At 40.5% G+C, this 17,535-nt stretch overlaps 1 protein-coding gene across 8 annotated transcripts in view; it reads left to right on the forward strand.

Moving 5' to 3' along the window:
• RHOBTB1 (Rho related BTB domain containing 1) overlaps positions 1–17,535 on the forward strand; it is a 120,699-nt gene that overhangs the window by 50,210 nt on the left and 52,954 nt on the right. For 5 of the 8 annotated variants that reach the window (XM_039250492.1, XM_039250496.1, XM_039250501.1 and 2 more), the window contains one exon: positions 8,987–9,037. The exons of 1 other annotated variant lie outside the window; for it this stretch is intronic. The gene's annotated coding sequence lies outside the window, so the exon portion shown is untranslated. Of the gene's footprint in view, positions 1–6,034; positions 6,102–6,697; positions 6,780–8,986; positions 9,038–17,535 lie in introns of those variants that run through there. 2 more of the 8 variants (XM_039250499.1, XM_039250498.1) reach the window with 2 other exon arrangements.

Below are 17,535 nucleotides of genomic sequence, written 5' to 3' on the forward strand. Positions count from 1 at the left end.
GGAACTTTGAGATGCAATGGATTAAGGGACTAGCACAGAATTACGTGGCTTGTTGGTGGGATAGCCAAAATACAATTATATTTTCCTACTATTTCCACTGCATGATGTGTATTCAAGTTTTCTGGAGTTTTGGTGGTTTTTTTTTTTTCCTTCTACTTGTTTAATGAAGAGAAACATAGTTTGGTATTTTCTTGTATGAAACAGTAGGTCAGGCAAGATAGTCTTAAATACGCTAGGACACATAAATTTTGTCATTTATTTTTCATCAGGTAAAGCTTAAGTCTAGCATTAACACATTTTTAATATTATCAGAAATATAGCTTATTCCTGAAACAAACGTCCCTTTCATGTGCAGATTTTTTATCATATTTTTTACTTAAAAAAATCAAAGACACACATTGTGCATTAGGTTGTTGTGTTTTCTTCTTTCTAAAGGTATGACATATATTTTCCAATTAGTAATGCCACACTAAATAAAGACCTACAGATAACCACAAAAGCTGTTTACTATCTCCTCTTACACTTGCTGAGCTAGACCAGTGGAACACAATATTGGTATGAGAGATTTGGGCAGGAAGAGAATGTAGTTAGATTTGCAGAGCTTGTAAAATCACATTTTGCCAAACTCACTGAACCCAACAGAAAACCTAATGAATGGATCCATACAGAAAGGATTTTTTTATTATTATTATTTTACAGAAAGAAAGGGAGAGAAGCACAAGCAGGGGAGAGGGCTAGAGGAAGGGACTGAGAGTCTCAAGCAGGCTCCATGCTCAATGCTGAGCCAAACACAGGGCTTGATCCCATGACTCTGGGGTCTTGATCTGAGCTGAAATCAAAAGTCAGAAACTCAACAGACTGAGCTACCCAGGCACCCTGTACAGAAAGGAGTTTTACACAAACCTGCACAAATATATTTAACATGCTATTTAAAAAAAAAGAATACCTCTGTGTCTAATATCAGCACATAGTCTATATCCATTAGTGCCCAGTAAAACAGGAACTCCAACATGAAAAACATGTTTGCCTTCCTAGAACTAAAAAGTACACTGTACTTAATATTTCAAAAGGGTATCATGAAAATTCCAAGATTGGATCCACTAGATTATCTTGAGTATTCACGTATTCATCTGTCCGTCCATCTACCTATACTTTCTATATCTGTCTATACTTAAATGGCACTTAAAAAAAAAAAAAAAAAAACATTTCTCAGGAGCACCTGGGTGGCTCAGTCGGTTAAGTGTCTGACTTCAGCTTAGGTCATGATCTTGCGGTTTGTGGGTTGAGCCCCACAATGGGCTCTGTGCTGACAGTTCAGAGCCTGGAGCCTGCTTCATATTCTGTGTCTTTGTGTCTGTCTGTCTCTCTCTCTCTCTCCCTCTATCCCCCTGCTTGCTCTCTCTCTCTCTCTCTCTCAAAAATAAACATTAAAAGAAATGTTTCTCATAGAGACTAAATCAGTACCAACAGTGATAGCTAGACCACAAACCCAAGACTAGGAGTTAATTTCCACTTGTAGTTTTTAGGTAAAGGACATCTCTTTCCGTTGATTCCCACAGACAAGATTTCCCGGAAACAGTGAACAGAACATATAAGCTTCAGAGATCTCAAGAACTGGTTTGAGTAACACCTGAGATAAATTCCCAAGTAGTCAAAAAACTCACACAGCTTAGATACTTGCACTTAAGGGGTTTTACTCTTATCCAAGTAAAAAAGCTATGGACACACAGATTCATGCAAAACCTGCCTGTAGTATTTGGGACAGAAAGGGTTCATTGGCAGATGTTTCTATCTTGATGATGTATCAACTACATTAAAGCTAGGGAAGGGCCCCTCCCCTCCCTACAGAGTGCTGGACAACATCTGGCCCCAGAGTAGTCTCACATCCTGGAGAAATATCTACTCTGGCAGAAGAAGTACTAGAATTCCTGAATACAGGAAATGTTTCAGGAAAAACACAGATGCCAGAAGGCTCAGGTCATTTCCTTTCTGAGCCTTCGATGCTTGGCATTAATGAAGAGTCCCAGACCAGAGTCAGTCTTACCTGCCTGTCATCATTAGCCAGAGCCACACCCAACCTTTCGGGCCTCACTGTACAGACACCCCACTGCCAGTCATGGGAGCTAGAGTCACAGTTCTTCTAGAACTGACATGCAAGATGTACAACCAAGTTGCCACTAAACCCATTGCTTGAGTCCAGGGCCCAGAGGCCTTATTCTGTTCTGGAGTCCAGAAATGTTTCTTTAAAAGCCAGAAAACCCAAAAATATGGGTCAGCATATCAACTATGCCACTAGCCACTCCATCTCCACAGTGCCAAGGAGTTGTTGGCCATTAGGAGAGCCACCATGGTGACACCAGGAATCTGCTCCAAAAACCGATTTTTAGCATCTTTCTACCAAATGCACCTGTTCTTAAAGGCACGGGTGAGCTCATTCTCTTCCATGTGCTCAAGACCTGGTAGTACTTGCCCAAGAAATTTCTCTGAAACACCTGGAACTCACCACCCAGGATACTATCCTCCAAATAGCAATGACACCCTCCCCACATTCAAAGAGGAAGACTCGGACTGCGCAAGGTGGTCCTCGTGGTCGTGGCGTCCGTGGCTGTGGTAGCTGCCTCTCTGGGCCTGGGTGCTGGAGGAGCGTTTGCTCCTGCGCGGAGGCAGGGCCTCTGCCCCTTGGGCTGCTGCCACGTGCTGGCACTTCTGAGACTGTTACCCACCGCTGACATGCAGATTTTTAAAATAATCCTGAAAGGGCTCTCACTAGAGGAGTTTTATGTAAGTGCTCGAGAATACTTTATGCAACTAAGAATATTGTCTATAAAACTGATGGCAACAGAAATGTTGAACAATTATGATTGAATTGAAAATAGAATTGTCTTGAAGTAGTATTTAATCTGCAAGTTGAAAATTTTATGATATTAGAGTATATTTTTGAAAAAACTCTCAAAACTCAGTAATAAAAAAGTAATGAAGCAAAAGTCATGAACAGGTATTTCAGCAAAAAGAGATGTGGATGGCAAAAAAAGAACATGAAAGGATGTCCAAAATCTTTAGCAGTTTGGGAAATGAAAATTAAAACAATGTGTTGTCCCAACAAAATTACTGAGCAAGTGAATTTTTAAAAAATAGTGGGCCTGGATGGCTCAGCTGGGTAAGTGTTCGACTTCGGCTCAGGTCCTGATCTCATGGTTAGGGTTCCAACCCTCCACAGGGCTCTGTAGTGTGGAGCCTGCTTGGGATTCATTCTCTCTCTCTCTCTCTCTCTCTCTCTCTATTTCTCTCTCTCTCCCTCTATTTCTGCCCTTTGCTCATGCATGTATGCACATGCTCTCCCTTCTCTCTCAAATAAATAAACTTAAAAAAAGAAATTAAAAAAAATGGTGATAATACCAAAGGCTGGTAAGAATGTGGAGAAACTAGATCTCTCATATGTTAGAGGTGGAAATGTAAAATGGTGCTCTGGAACATTGTTTGACAGTTTCTTAGCATATGACCCAACAATTGTATTCTTTGGCATTCATCCCAAAGAAATAAAAACCTGTGTTCATACAAATGTCTATATACAAATGTTTACTGAAGTATTATTAGTAATAGTAAAATACTGAGAACTACTCAAACATCGTTCAGTAGGTAATAAATGGATGAACAAACTCTGGTGCATCCATACAATAGAAATTTATTCAGTAATAAAAAAGAATGAGCTAGTGATACATTCAACACTCTGGATGAACTTCAACGGCATTATGCTTAGTTTAAAAATAAAAAAGTCAATGGTATGCTTCCCATTAATGTAACAGTCTCACAGTGACAAAACTCTGGAGATGAAGAACAGATTAATGTTGGGAGGGGACGCAAATACACAGAGGTAGTAGTAAGAAGTTCATTTGTGATAATGGAACAGTTCTGTTTCTTGCTTTTGAGATTTTTTTTTTTTTACTCCTATGACTTTGGTAAATATTTAACCATAAAAGCTAGTCAAAAGTTTTTCTACCGCTTTCGAGCTATTCTGAAGGTGTTTAAATACAAGGTGCTGGTTTAATTAAGCTTAAGTACCAGTTTTGAACATTTATTAAAAGCTAATAGTATTGATTTTATTAGCATGCAACAACTTTAGTATGCAAGTGTGAATTATTTTGTGGTAATAACCGAGAACAAGGATACATTCATGACAGTGACTCAAGGGATTCTTTGTATTGTTCCTTTTCTCTCCTGTTGACATAATATAGTCTGTACTTTTTGCTCATTTTCTCCCACTTTTCCAGAATCAGGGATTTTATGTGTAAAATTTGGGGGCTACAAAGCACCACCTTGGCAATCTCTTCCTCAGATCACTGCTCTTGTTTGAAAGGGACTTCCTAGAACAGTGACTTTTCCTCTGCCTTATCTGATTTACCATTTACACCAATTTATTTTCCTGCAAGTTCTTCCTGTCAGTGTCCCTCAAGTTTAGGCATCAAACTGGGTAGTTCCATGATGACTGTTTGTTATTTAGCCCTTATTGTAAGAAGCAGATTCTGGAAGACCTAAGTGAGCCTCCGTGTCCCCTGGGTGGGGGGCAGGGGGCGGGGGAATGGCAAATGTTAGCCTACCAACTGGGTATAGGTATCTTTGTATAGGTGTCTTTCTGGTCCTAGCACCTGCTTGCTGCTTAAGCATGCTGCTTAATTCTTTTTTAATTTATAATTGAGGAAATTCAAGATATCGAGGAAAGGCAGGATGTCAAAAAGCAGGCTAATGATAAAAGAAAGTCTTGGCCACACAGATTCAAATGCAGCTGTCAAAAATCTTAAAAAAAAACAAACCAAAAACCTACTTCCGCATGCCTCAGTTTCTCATATATAAAATCATTATGATAATAGCACCTACCTCATCATTTGTATTAATTGAGAAAATTACTTTAAACCTTCTGGACTATTGCCTACCACATATGAGTGCTGCAACACAGGCTGATTCCCGTTTTTTATGAATTTCCACCCTATTTCTTAGTCCTCAGGGCAGTTTGAAGAGAAATAGTTTGCAATAAAAAGGACTGATTGCTAGGAATGAACAGGGTTAATTAACTTTTCCCAAGAAATGTGTTCCTGAAAAGAATCTGTATTGATTAAACCTTTCAAAATGGGGTCATTTTTAAATAGACTAACGGAGGTTTGTTTTGTGCCAAGTGAATGATCACCTCCTCATGTCTCTATCTTGAAGTTCTTAGAGTAGAACCCCATACTTGACTTTTCACTACCCTCTCTGTCTTCTGGATATCAAAGGTTTTGGACCAATAACTCCATTTCCAAAAACAGTCTAACGGGGATGGCTTAAACAAAGCAGTTGCCCTTAGAAGGCTCCCTTTTCCCTAGCCCTTCAACACCTCAGGAACACAGTACCTGAGAACTCCTTGGGGACTAAGTACACAGTCCTTAGTTGCCATCTTTGGCAATAGCTGCCTAGACACGGGTTTATTAAATGCATAAACTCCTTGAGGCTGAACACATCAATACTTTTATTCCCCAGTTCTTTCTAGGCCGGGAGTAAGGAGGTTGAAGCCACCCGAATTTTAGCTTGCTGACTGAAAGAAAGCTCCTTGAAGGCCAGGACAAGGTTGATGGTGTTCCTTGTCGCTCTCTTAGAGCTTGACAGGGCACCCAACACGTGGTGCGCACTCAGTAGGGTTTTGTTATATGAATGCATGAAAGCCACCCTGGTCCTGTCCTCAGAGGTCACAGGCAGCCTAGAAGAGGGGGAAAAGTTCCTGAGGAGAAATGCACTGTCCTGGCCTTCCAAGAAGACTGACAAGCCATGAGCGCCCGAAGCCAATTTCACTTCCTCACTCAGCCGTTTGTAGGAGGTCGTAAATCCCCTCCTTCCTCGGCTCTGGGGACAGCCAGGTCGTGCTTACGCCCCCTGCGGGGACCCCAAGTCACAAAGGAAGGTAACTCAGAGGGGGGAGCCCGACAGCACGTGCAGCCTCCCAGGAGAGGAGGAGGCTGGGCTAACGCAGTCCTTAGTCAGCAGCTGGGCTTGCTTTTGAAACAAAAGCCAATGTCCTCCCTCGGAGTCCGCGGCCGGTCAGCTCCTAGGGGGAAGAAAGCCATGCTGCCCAGCCGGTTAGTGGCCCAACTTACTTTTCCAGAGCCTGGGACAAAGGGCCAGCAGTTGTAGGGGTGTGGGTGGGGCGCTGGGGAATAGGGACGGAGGCACAGATCGCCCTGACCCGACCCTCCCCGCCGCCTGGGAGAACGGTCGGGGTCTCCCGTGCTCTGCGCCCCTTTGTCCGGGCACCCGCCTCCCAGCCCGAGCCCCCCGGGTCTGCGTAAAGCGGAGGCCCCTTTGCCACCGGCGCCCCAGCGCACAGACACACCAGGCCCTGGTTTCATGAATGAAATCCAACCGTGCGGATATAAATAGCCGCGAAGGCTGCTAACGTCACAGTGCGAGCCGCGGCCGCCACGGCGGCGGAGCTCGGGGCCGGCCGTTCGGTTCCGCCAGGCTGGCCCGCCGGGGAGCGGGGTGGGGGCACGGCGAGCAGGGGCGGGCTGGGGTGGCAAAGGGCGAGCCCCGCTCCCCCGCACGGGGAAGGGCGGCCGCGGCGCCGGGCGAGCCCGATCCGGGAGGCAGTGCCATGCTGCCTTTGTGCAAAGTTGGGCGGCGGGCTGCACGCGGCGCGCAGGGGTCCCGCACGCCCGCGGCCGCGCGCAGTCGTGGCTGCTGCTGAGTGGCGGGGACCCCCTCGCTCCCCCCAGCCCTTGAAGGCGGAGAGAGCTCGCGTCTCGCTCGGCTTCTGGGTAGGTTCTGTGTCGTGAGTGCGCTATGGTATGAAACTTATTCTTGGAGCAGCCGCCGCGGAGCCCCCCACCGCCCGGGCCCCCGCGGGAGGCATGTGGGGGCCCCGGGGGCGCGCCACGCGGCCCGCAGCGTCCCGAGAGAGAGTTGAGGGACCGAGCTGAGGTGGGAGCCTCCCTCGCCTATCTGCGAGGCCCGGAACCCTCACGGCGGAGGCAAGCAGAAGCGATTTCTAGGAGCGCCCGCACAGCCGCACCCCTTCTTGGAGCTGAGAAAATGTACAACAGGCACCCTTAGCAGACTGGCGGCGCCAGGGAGGGGGTGGTGCTGCGTCGACGAGAGGTCTCTTTTCCTTCGAAGAACAGTGGTGGGGAGCCGGAGGACCTGAAAAGGTGGATCGCTAGTCCCTTAAGCGCTTGCACCCCCTCGAGAGTCGACGGGTCAGCCCACAGTTTGGCGCTCCCCACCCCCAGCCCGGTGTCTATGGAGTCTGTTGTGAGTTGCTGTGACAACAGCAGGAGGTGCCATGAGGGGCTTGCAAAACACCTTACCTTGTTTCTGTGTGCTCAGCTATCGGGGAGAACAATGGGGTGAGGGGTGGAGAGGGGGAGATGTGCAGACAAGGGAATACAACACCCTCTCCCAAAAGAAAGAAAAAGGAAGGGAGAGAGAGAGAGAGAGAGAGAAAGAAAGAGAAAGAAAGAAAGAGAAAGAAAGAAAGAAAGAAAGAAAGAAAGAAAGAAAGAAAGAAAAGAAAAAGAAAAGAGGCAGAAGTATTAGAAGTGGAAGGAAGGCACAACTATGTAAAAATATATCATTAGATCCTACTTTTAGCTTCGCCTTTTCCATCCTCAGCAGTATCAAACATCTCAACTGAGGAGCAATGTCAATATTTAGACTTGGACAAGCCAGAAAGTTAGAAGGGAGCGCCAAGCACAGGGTTTTGACTTGGCTTTGCACGTCAGCACACAAGCTGTGCCTTTCGGGCTGACTGTACACATTTACTGGGGGGTGGGAAATGCATGAAGGTTGATATAGATACAAAGGCACGCAGACCTAGGAAGATCCATGAAGTTAAGACCAGAAGAGTTGCCTTGACTTTGAACTCCCCCGCCTGTTCTGTTCATGCAGTTCTGCTGGACTCCAGCCAGATGCTCAACTTGAGGTTTCTCTAGTTTGGGGCTCCCTTGTCCTCAACCAGGGCTGTGCTGCATACTCTACACTGTCCTGTGTATCCTCTCTAAACTGAGGAAAATATTGTTATCAGTAGTTTTCATCTTTGTGTAAAGTCCTCTCACTGTCAGCAGATATAAATAGCCAATGGGCTGTGTTTGTGTGACCCCCTGCAAGCTTCAGGCTTTTCTAAACATACATTGATAAGTTTGTTTGCAAACACTCTTTAGAAACTTGGAATTATATTTCCTTTCCAATAACTTTGTTGATGCGTAAGAGTCACTGGTTGCTGGAAAATAAACCCGAGTTATTTTTGATATAAATAATGCCTGCCTACTGCTCTGCAGGTGGAGTAGGCAGTAAATTATTATATTAGGTTGCCTCTGAGATTCCTGAATCATATGTAGACATAGTGGGCAAGAGGTTTAACTGGTTCCTCTCAGTGAGGAAGACTTTGAAATGATTATTGGGAAGCATTAAATCATGGTCAGTATTCGTCTAACATTGATTGTTATTTTCCCAAATTTTGAAGGTAGTGCAAATTTAAGTATGTAGTGCCGTGTGTGAGCATAGAGGTGAAAATAGAAACACAAATGATTTGATGTCATTCTCCCAACACAAGTTACAAACTATACAAATGTGATTTAAAAGAAAAAAACTAGAATCATACTTATGATAATATTGCCAAAAAATGTTATCCGGGAGGAGTAGTGTTTCCATGTGTGTGATTTCTATGTGCTAAAATGCCTATAAGGTTTTCCTTATTCCTATCCGTTGGTTTGGGTTATGTGCTTTTTTTGTATCATTCCCAAATGCTCAGAAATATATTTTCACAAATGTTACAAAATGTTAACCTAGCTATTTCAGGATGTGTTTGACCCAAAGAAATGCCACTTTAACACCGGCACTTAGCAGAAGTAAAGCAGATTCTGCCCTTTGGGTGGGGAGGGGATGGAAAATTGTGTGGTGAAAATGTCAGTGGTTCCCATGTGCTCCTGGGCAGCAGTCTTATAAAGTGTCTCTCTCTCCTATGTAGGTAAGCCCAGCTGTGAGCAGGGTGTTCTGTTCTTCACTTCCAGCAAGACAGGTCAGTGTCTTTGTGCAAACCCATGCCCATAGTTTGATGATATCCTGTGTCTAATTCTGAGCATCTATTTCAGAACAGGTTTCTAAGTCATTTGTCTTAAAACAACTTGACTTTAACATTTTTTTCATGGACTCAATTATGAACATCACAAGTTCAATGATTAATAAAATTATTTTATTTACTCTGTGAGTAAAATGGCACTAAAATGTACCTTGAATCGGTTTGTACTTTGACTTTTTTTTTATGTTGAGGATCAGAGTGACGCCAGAATCATTGCAGATACTGGTGATCTGGATGTCTGATAATTAAAGTTTTACTTCTTTCCTGATCTTAACACTCTAGAGCTAGAAGAAACTTGATATAATAATAGCTCGTTTTTTAGTATGAACCAAAGTTCAGTTAATGTGCTGCATTCTTTACATTTATGTTCTCATTCTGCACCAAAAAACCCTATGGAGTGAAACCACTCTCTTGATTCCCATAAGACCAGTGAAGAATTGGGAGTTCAGAGAGGCTAGATAATATATCCAATTCCTACTTTTAGAAAGAAACAGGATATTTTTATAAGTTCTGTCTTACTCTAAAACCTAAACTTTCTAGTTGAAAAATCCTTCTCCAATGGGGAAATTGGGGCCAAGAAAGGTTAAGTGACTTGCCTAAGATAACGTGGTGATTACAGTTCATATAATAACATGAAATGGCCCAACGGGCAAAAGAATAATGACCATTCCCTTAAATAAAATAATGAAATAATAAGTATTCATGTGTATTTTCTGGCATGGCACTAAGATTTAAAAAAAAGTTTTTATCAGGGGATCTCTGGTCTTAAGCATCTTACAAACAGATTTATTTAAAAGGCAAGATATTAAACATTCATGTATGAAAAGTTAGAGAATAAATCAAGATCATACATGCCAAAAGGCTGAATTGGGAGGTCAATGGTACATTTATGAGAAGTTCAGCATTTCCCATTCTGAAAATGGAAATTTTGCAATTCCAGGTATGCGTGGAAGAAATTCCAAGCCCATATTTTGTCTGGATAAATGAGTGCAAGTTTAGGAAAAGACAGAAGGTAGAATTTCAACCCAACAGGGAGAGATTATGCAGTCATCTAGAACTGCTAAATTACAGTATCTCAAACTCAAAGGTGTTATTGCTTCAAAAGCATTGTAACAAAATTGTCAACTGTTTGAATCTGCACAACATCTTTCAGAAAGCTTTACTATTTAGCATGATACTTTAAAGCACTCAATTCCTTTTGGAACCTCAATTTGTCTAAAATGGGCCATGCAGATAGATTTGGATGCATAATAGATAAATCCCAAGCAAAGTCCTGAAAATGACCAGTAAAGATTAAGCAGGACATTTTCAATTTTTACCAGGTTTGATAGACTTCTCTTCCTTTCTTGCCTACTTTTTGCAGAATAATTTGTAACAGTTGTTAGAGTACAATATAATAATCCTTTGTAGGGAGTATTATATAAAAAAGTAATAAAAAATGAAATGGAGAACAATTAATAAATAAAACTTTCATATATCATCTTTTAAAAAATGTGCTAATATCTCCAACTCAAGCTAATAGCCCTAAAAACTTAATTAGCTAAGAGATACTTTTAAGCATTTAAGAGGTTGTTATAAGCTGTCCTATATAACGGCATTGTCTTATATAAGCTGTTATATAGTGTATCGTTACAGAATAGATCATAAGAGCACTGAGAAGATCCCATTACAGGTTAAGACCTCACCATCAACTGATATTTGGTTAACTGTAACACTGATATGTCATAAAAATATCAGTATAGCAACTATAAACCTATAATTTTTTTAAAAGTAAAATTAAGGGCGCTGTCTAGAGCATGTGAGTCTTGATCTTGGGGCCCTGAGTTCACACCCCATGCTGGGTGTAGAGTTTACTTTAAAAAAATCTAAAAATAAATAAGTAAAAAAGTAAAATTATACTTTGAATCATATGTTAACAGCAAAAGAGACCTTATAATTAGCATGTTATCCCTAATAATAATTTAATTGGCCATCATTCATTTGCTTTATTGAACTTCAGAAGGCTTTGGTTAATATGCTTGACCTATCTCAAAACATGTGGAAACACTTGAAATTTTATTATGTTTTTCACTTGGGAAATTTACCTGTAGGAAACAGGAATTTTAAAAAATCTTTTCTATTGGTCTTCCTTTTGGAAAACAGGCAATTTAGTCTGTTTATTTGAAGGCCTCACTCTGGCTTCCTGTAAATAGGTTCAAAGAATACATGTGATATGAATTTGGTTTTTGTGTTCATCTTCTTTTCTCTACTCAGGCTTTCCAACAACCTCACAACACCAAAACAAACTTTGGAGAAGGAAGAAAACAAAGTCACAAAAGAGTGGCTTATGTTGTATAGACAGAGGCGGGAGGTAGAATAGTGGGAGAGGGCTGAAGCGGGGGCAAGCTTTGGTGTGGAGACCAAGAGGCAGTCACTCAAATGGATGGGATGTATATGGACTGGTTATTTATATGTCAGCATCAGAATTTTCTTTTTTTACTTTATAAACAAAGTACTACATCCTCTTCCTGAAATCCTATATTCCTTATGCACATAGAGCATAAATTGGGAAATGGGCAACTAAGAATCTGAAATGACCTGTGGGTATGACAGCCACGCTTTCCAGATGTCTCATGACACTTCTCTCTTCAAACACTCTCTCCAGCTGTCCCATCAAGTGTGTAGCATGTCTCTGGTAAGGTTTTATCCACGAAGGGGTGAATTAGGAAGTTTTACAGAGAAAGAAAGGGATGCCAGTAGGTCCAGAAGAAGCAATGACATTTCTCCATTCTGCACCTGTGTTAATTTAGTGCATAGATACATTTTGATGCCAAGTTCCCAGTACTAATGAGTTACTGTCTCAGGCTCCATCCCTCTGTGAAGAAAGTTCTTTGAATTGTTACTCAACCATAATCCAAGCCCCTAATGAGCACTGGAATAACAATAACCAGCGATTATTATGCACCTACTAGATGCCAGACATTTTACTACATTTCGACTAATCTTCATTATCAATTCCAATTTTATGGAAGCAAAAAGTGGAACTCCAGATATACTAAGTTCAAAGAGCAATCAAAAGTAGAGCTTGGATTTGAACCAGGTCTGCTTAAGAACTTGAACATATATTTGTTTTAGATGAATTCCTAAGGGGGGAAAATTACTTTAAACCAGGTTTATTCCAGGTTAGTTTTGAGATGGCCGAGTACAGGGGTTAAATAATTATTGTTATGAGGTTTTTGTTTGGTTTGCTTTGTTTTTAATCTGACTTGAACTCCATAGGCAGCTTGTTCAGATAAATTTGTTAACCTTCCAGGTCATTTCTAACATGTTTTGATGAAAGTCAGATCTTAAAACAGGTGAGTTGTGGAGGGTGGAATCATGGATCCAAAAAGGTCCTCAAAGATACTTAAGACAACCTCATGTAAGTGAAAAAACCTAGAGAAGTGATAGACCTTACCCTCTCTCATGATTAATATCTAATGCAGCTGGAAGTGAACCTGGGTTCCCAAGTCTGAGCCCAGGACTCAATTCTAGGACATAACACTGCCTGAACTGTGACAAGTCTTCCAAAGCCTCCAGCATAGCCAAAATTACAACTATCAAGTTTGAAATCCATCTTAAATGTAAGATACATCCCTAAATGGGTGATAATCTCAGGGCACTCAGAGAAACCTGACTTCTCTTCATTGATGCTGGTGTAGAACAGTCTTCCTGCTTACTTAAAGCATATCAGCCCCACACTTCCATCCCCACCACCCTGTCTTCGTGGAATAATCAGTTTTCATCAAGTATGGAGCTTTTCAATTTTGTGTTGGAGCTCTGGCTCTTTATAGATTATGTGATGGAGAAATACTTCTTTGGGCCTCATTTTCCTTATCTATGAAATGCAGATAGTATCACCTCTCTTAGAGGATTATGAGGATGTTATGAAATGACACATGTAAACCACATAGTAGTTTCTCAGTAAGGTATAGTTCTCTTCTAAGCATTTCTAGAGTACTTCAAGGGAAAATGTTATAACACACTAGGGCAGTCATATCATTTTTTCCCCTAAATGAACTCGAGTTGTTTGAATTCTGATATTGCAGGGGGTTGTTACAGTAACTTTTTTCTTGGGTAAAAACATGCACTGGGGTCTCTTGGGGTACCAGTGGCCCAGTCACAACTACATTTGTTTTCTTTGTATTCTAGGGCTGCTATGGTTTACTTGAATTATTTTATTGCTTCAGTATCTGCCGCAAACTAATACCAAGCTCCTCTTGGAGATTTGTGGCTCCCATTTCCTTCCAGAACTGTTTAAGTATCTAACATGTTTTCCACACAGACCTTTGCGTCTCAAAGCCACTACTATATTTTCAGCTGAGTAACGAAGAAATACTTCCAAAGAATATTACTGCCAGTAGAACATTTTTGCTTTCAATTTCAAAATACATGAGAGTTTCCTACCATCATTTCAATTAACTGTAGCATTAAGTATTCTCTGTGCTCTGGCCCTGCCTTTTCCTTTCACCCTATACTTCTGACTGATGTATGGATAGGAAAAACATAAGCACTACAGTTTCCCCGTTTTACCCTCAGCACTTGATAACTACCCTGGACTAAATTACATCCCTGGGAAGTGTTTGCTCACACTCCTCTCCCCAGCTGCCGCACTCTGTCATGTGGCAGTCGCTGCCCTGCTTTGGATTTCTGGAACAAAGTCTTTGGCAACATGTCCTATTCATCACATACATGGAGGAAAGCTGATGTTGTTTTCCTTCTTGTACTCTCCCCCGTTTTTAAGTTAATAATCCAAGTGGCCCAGAATAGCCTTTATTTTCCTGGTGGCAGTCTCCCTTTCAGTGTTTGACAAAGCTGTATTGCAAGCGGCATGTCCTTTTCTTCAGGTTTATGGATAGCAATTACATGTTTTTTCCTGTGCTATGAAGGGGCTGACCTAGTGACTGACCCTAACCTTATTATGAATCCCAAATTGGTTATATAAATTTCAGTTCATACCAAGGAGTTTATTTTTAAGGCAGTGTTTCTCAAACTTTAATTGTGCATGCAAATAAATCCCCTGGGCATCTTGATAAAATGCAGATTCTGATTCAGTAATTCTGGGGTGGGATTATGAATTTCTCACAAGCTCCCCATAATTGGCAAGGCTGCTGGTCTAAGGACCATGTCTTGAGCAGTGAAGGTCCAAAGTATAGTTGTTACTATATCTTATGCTGAAACGCATGCCTTACAGGCTGCTTATTTTGTTTGCTTGTTTCTTAAATCATAGTAGACACTCATGGAATCTTAAACATGGAGGGGATATACAGAGCAATATGCTAGTAAATCAACCAGCTCTCTGGGAAAAAAAGAATGCATTTATGTGCATACATAAGTCGATTATAAATTTTACTGACGTAAAGAATGTATGTGGCACACAATTTACAAATAATAAAAAAGAATACAACACTCTTTATTGTAAATTCCATAAATCCAGTTGAGTTTTATAGAATGCTCATTGGCTTTGGCCGAACCCTTTTATCCATAACCTACCTGCGGTACAATTGATAAAAGGGTATAATTCCCATATAAATGTTGACTGATATTTTCCATTATGTTAATTAGCAAGATAAAAGTGCAACAATGAAGCCATGTCAGAACTGTACTCATTTATCAAAGATACGAATTACTTCTTTGCTGAACTGGATAATAGTTTTTAAATACTGTAACGCTATTTCCATAAATGTACTATTCACACGTAACACGCTTCTAAGTTTAATCTGCATTATTAACATTTTTTAATCATTTTCTTAAGTCAAGCAACAAAACAGCAAAGCAAGCCCTAAATTGGTTGTGGTTGCCAATTTCTGTGGTATACAGACTCCCACCTTGGTCCATTTCAAGCTACCATTGCCACTGAGTGTGGAGTTGGGGAGAGATGGCCCAATTAACACAGCGATGAAGTCTTTCCACCATACAGACAAAATTGGCCTAAATAACCTCAAAATGTAGGTAACTATAAAATATATAATAAAGTAATTAGAAAATGATGAGCTTTGAGCATTTAGTTCCTTTGTTTTTAGTATTTTTTTGATCAAAACTTGATATAATTTAATTTTTAATACTGACCCTATTTTTTTTGTTTACTCTTTTAACTGAAGTTTAGTGACACACAACATTACATTAATTTCAGGTGTACAAGATCACAATTTGACAACTCTATACATTTGGCTTTAACAGGTTTGCAAAAATCCTGGCATTTAGCAACCAGCTCTCACAGGCTGGTAGGGGCTGGCTCTAACACACCACTAGATAGAGATCATCTGGTCCAGTGAGTTTCAACCTTTGCTTCGCATTGGACTACCCCAGGAGAACCATAATCTACAGTCAGTAGATTTTAGTCAGGGCCAAGGAATCAGAATTTAAAATGTTTCTATTGATGTGTATCTTATTAAAAAAAATACATAAATTATAAGTATATAATTTAAAGGATTTTTCACAAACTGAACACACCCACATAACCATCACCTACATACAGAAATAGAAAATCACCAGCACCTTTTTACATCCCTACCCAGTCACTTCCCAAACAAGGAAACCACTGTCTCGACTTCTAATACCATGGACTCATTTTTCCTACTTTTTAGCATTTATATAAACAAAATCTCTTTAGTGTCCGGCTTCATCCCCTCAATATTATGTTTGTGAGATTTATTCATAATGTACGTAGCAAGAGTTCATCCATTGTGTAGTACCCCATTATATGACTAGAGCTCAATTTATTCTTTATTTATCCATTCTACTGCTGGTAGATTGTTTCCAGCTGTTGGCTATTATGAATAGTGCTGTCAAGAATAATATTGAGGTGCCTGGCTGACTCAGTCAGAAGAGCATGTGCCTCTTGATGTTGTGATTGTGGGTTCAAACCTCTTGTTGGGTGTAGAGATTACTAAAAATAAATTACTAAATAAATAAATAAATAACTTTAAATAAGAGAATATTCTTATACAGGCAAAGTACTTAAAACAAAACTAAGTAAATTCTCCGCAGTAATTTTTGTCAGCTGATCTCTTGACTGCCTTCTCTACAACTCCTCCTCCTTTATTATTTTTCATATATGACCAAGGCTATTGATTCCTTTGTGTGAATGTAATTTTAGTACCATAACCCATGAAGCTGTATGTTTCCATTCATTACAGTATGTTCTCCTGGATCTTTTCAATTTATGTTCACCAACCTCCCCTTTCATCAAGATGCTGGCTCTTGTGCACTCTAAATACGGATGAGATTGGGCCTCACATCAATAGCATGGAGGAATAATAGATACAGTGGAGATGCAGCCAAGGCTAAATTTGGCAGCTGATCATTAAGGCTCCTGGAAAGAGGCTTCAAAGAAGGGGAATTGTTTCCCTTTGTGTTTATCAAACAGAAATCAACAGTGAACCCTTAGAATATTTCAGATTCTAATACTTCTAAATATCCACTTACTTGAAGTAGACCAAGGACTTTTTCTTTTTTTTTTTTCCAATTTTATACATGATATTTTCTTTTTTTCTTTTATAGTTTATTGTCAAGTTGGTTTCCATATAACACCCAGTGCTCATCCCCACAAGTGCCCTCTTTCTTGCCCATCACCCCCCTCCCCAACTCTCCTCCCCCGTCAGCCCAAGGGCTTTTTCTGAAAAAGAATTGAAATCTCTCAAAGACTGATGACTTGATCGGGAAAGATTAGAGAAGGAGGATTTCCCTTTGGCTTCTTCCTATACCTGGTGTTCAGCAGGTGTTTCCTTGCCGCATTGTTCTAGGCTAAGTGGCTGTGTGGTTTTTGTGTGTGTTTGGGCCTATTGAGATGTTAGTTCCTTTGATTTAAGTCAAGGTAGCTGAATGACCAGGAGCTCCAAGATAACACTGGTGATGAGTGGGATGGCTCTCAGAATTTAAAGAAAGGTTCCTGGAGCAGCAGGCACTGAAAGGCACTTCACGTAAAACTTCTAAGGTATGCAGAATGAAGGTAAAGAGTAGACATTAATTCCGTCTAATGAAAGAAGAATGCATTCTCACATGCATAAATATTCTAGTTCCTGGTTTTCCTACCTCCCCATCCTCACTTTTTTATAAAATTTCTTTGTTATAAAATAACACGTTTATTATAGAAAAGATGGACTATATAGATAAGAAAAAATTTTTAAATCAATTATAATCCTGGTTGTCATTAATATCTTAATGCTTCTGCAAAATGTTGCTATGTATATATAGGTACCTAATTTTTAAGGAATGGGTTATTCTGTAAATTTTTTTGCAATCTTCTTTTCATGTAAATATATTTATCATAAACATAAATAACAGTGTACTCCTATGACACATTTCTCATGGTTATATACTCTCCTACTATTTGGACATTTATTGTTGTCAGGTTTTTTTAACCAACTTTCTGTCATTGGATTTCAAAAATTGTTTCCAATATTTTGTTTCCACAAATA

Source organism: Hyaena hyaena, unplaced genomic scaffold, assembly GCF_003009895.1.
Source record: "Hyaena hyaena isolate Hyena2069 unplaced genomic scaffold, ASM300989v1 scaffold_371, whole genome shotgun sequence".
Lineage (NCBI taxonomy): Eukaryota > Metazoa > Chordata > Mammalia > Carnivora > Hyaenidae > Hyaena > Hyaena hyaena.